The sequence below is a fragment of the Tupaia chinensis genome, unplaced genomic scaffold (assembly GCF_000334495.1).
Source record: "Tupaia chinensis unplaced genomic scaffold, TupChi_1.0 Scaffold138365_1, whole genome shotgun sequence".
In the NCBI taxonomy this organism is placed as follows: Eukaryota; Metazoa; Chordata; class Mammalia; order Scandentia; family Tupaiidae; genus Tupaia; species Tupaia belangeri.
Window position 1 is genome coordinate 138069 of NW_006198262.1, and position 2769 is coordinate 140837.

Below are 2769 nucleotides of genomic sequence, written 5' to 3' on the forward strand. Positions count from 1 at the left end.
AAGAGTCCCAAGGGCAGGAGTCAAGAGCTTAGGCTGGGCGCCCCAGAGCATGAAGGCTCAGAAGGGCTGTGTCTGCCTGCCAGGCCCGGCTCCTCCAGATCCCAGGGCTGGGTAGACACTGTGTGACCTCCTCAGGGACAGGAGTACTTTGCACCCCACATTACAATGAGGAAACTAAGGCTCAGAGAATGAGAGTTTCTCAGTGATTTCTAACTGAACTCTGACCCCCTCCTATTCTAAGAGTCTTTTCTTCAGGCCTCCCCGTGGAATGTTGTGGGATCCACCCCTCATCACGTGGCCCATCTCTCCGTGGATTAGCGATTGTCCTTTCCCCTCAACAGCACTTCCCTCTTTTCACCTTGGGGCCCCTGCTCTGATGAGTGTTTAGTGTGTATCTTGGTGGTTTTTTTTTTCAGAATGCATAGTGTTCTAAAAAATGCAAAGTGTCTTTAGTCGCTATGTAGTGGTGTGCAAAATTTGGGGCTTGGAATCCCTGAATAATTGTGGAGGACCCCGAAGAGAAATGATTTAGGAGGGTTATGTCCAGAGAGGTTCTGGAGCCAGCTTGTACCAGCATGAGAGCCTGCCGCCAGGTCTCCAGCAATTTTGTGAGCTGGTTGTTGAACACAGCCATTATTAAAATCAAATTAAACTAATTAAATGATGTAAAACATAAGTTACATAAAAAACAAAGGTGATGAACATGCGAAGCTTATCACGTCCTAATTATTTCCTCTTATTGTTATCTGTGCTCTTACGCAGATACAATTTGTGTCTATTATATGTGCTCGTACAGTGAAAATACGACATGCCACTGTCCTTTTCATCCCAGCTCCAGGATCAGTGACCTCATGTGGATAGCTTGAAATTGCTCTGATGGGAGTATTTATGCCACAGAAACCGGCAACACCACCCCTCAGGGGTTTTTCCCACAGAGAGTGGGTGGTTACATCTTGACCAACCCACCACTAGTTATATCATTTGATATTGATCAGCTTAAAAATGTAAGTGGATAATTTCAAAACGTACACTTAGAAAGTCTTGTTAAAAATAACAATAAACTAATTGTGTTTCATAACATGCTATGGAAAATGACTGTTTTTTTTAAAAAAGCAAAATTTCAGTGAGAAGAGTGACGTTCTATATTTTTGCAAATCTCTTTAATGTTGGCTTATGGAAGACAGCTGGATTCTCCTATCTGCGTCTGCATTCCATCTGTCACAATGTGTTGTTTTGGGTGAATATATGTAGAAATCTGGCCTCACACAGATAGGCTGCCTTTTCAGATAATTACGGATTTTCTTCTTTGATGCTTTACCCAAAATGGGCAAATGGTACTTTCTTAAAGGTAGTTGCAATGTGCGATCTGAAACCATATCGGTACAATTTTTGTATTTTGTTACATTAACATCCATTGGTCTGCTTTTCCCTTTGAATGGATTGTTACCTGTGTATGATTTTGGAATGTTACGTTTTTTTTTTTTTTTTTTTTTTTTGAGAGGTTTTTGCTATAGGGCGCGTGCACTCGCCAGAAAGACAGAGAGAGACAGAGAGATAGAAAGTGAGAGATCACCCCCCAGGGGAGATGGCCATGCTGCAATCCCTTCTCCATTCTCCTCTCAGGACCCGGGGCACGCACGCACACGCGCCTGGTGTAAATTTAAGCCACTGGATCCGGGACTCGAACCGCGGTCGACTACATGGGAGTTCAGCGACATAGCCATTATGCTAACCTCTGATCCTGGAATATTGTTTTTGGCCATCTGGAAAACATTGGTTCACTGAGTTATGCAGCTCTTCCAAATATTGGCATGTTTCATTATGTATTATCCCAAATCACCACTGGTTGCATGAGAAAAGTTTTTTAAAAATTTGAGAGCTGGGCCAGCCCATGGTCTGGTGGTTAAGGCAGTGGATCCCACATGGCCAGCTATGCATGTGGAGTCCTGGACCCAGTGCCTTGAGAAGCATGCCAGGACATTTGTGTGTGCCCCAGATCCCAAAAGGAGGGAGACATGGGGAAGAAGGGATTGTGACATGATGATTCCCTTCGGGGATGCTTTCTTACTCCCCTCCCCTCACCCACCCCCCCGTCTCTCTCTGGCAAACACGCACACTGGAGCTGACAGATTCACAAGGGTGGCACGAGTTTTCCAAAATGCTAATATCCCCTTAAACTTAAATTTTATCATTGGCAACAGATCCCGTTGCTTCATCATTATATTTCAAGTGGAAGGCTTACTTCACTCATTTTTGAGAAAACATCTACCAAACACCCAAGCTGGTACAACATGGATTGTCCATCACTGTCTTCCAAGTAAAAGTAGGGTTCCACGTGCTCATGGCTAGTTCAACTGGCAACTCCATGGCTTAAGCTTCTCCTCTTGGCAAACGTCTTGTGCCATGTTCTCGCACAGAATGTTAAGAAGATGTGAACCAGGGCCAGTAGGTGGTGTGGTGGTTAAGGTGATGGAGTCCCACGTGGCTGACCAGAGTCTGAATCCCAGACCCAGTGGCTTGAGAATCAGGCCGGGCGTGTGTGTGCTCATGCCCAAAATCCCAAGAGGAGAATGGATTTCAGTGCGGCCATATCCCCTGGGGGGTGATTTCTTACTTTCCCTCTCTCTGACTCTCTCTGTCTCTCTCCAGTGAGTGCACACACCCTATGGCAAAAACCTTAAAAAGGAAGAAAAGAAAAGAAAGATGTGAAGCAAGAGTTGAAGTCTGATACAATCCATCATTTATTTTTGCTGCTTCATGAAACACCAT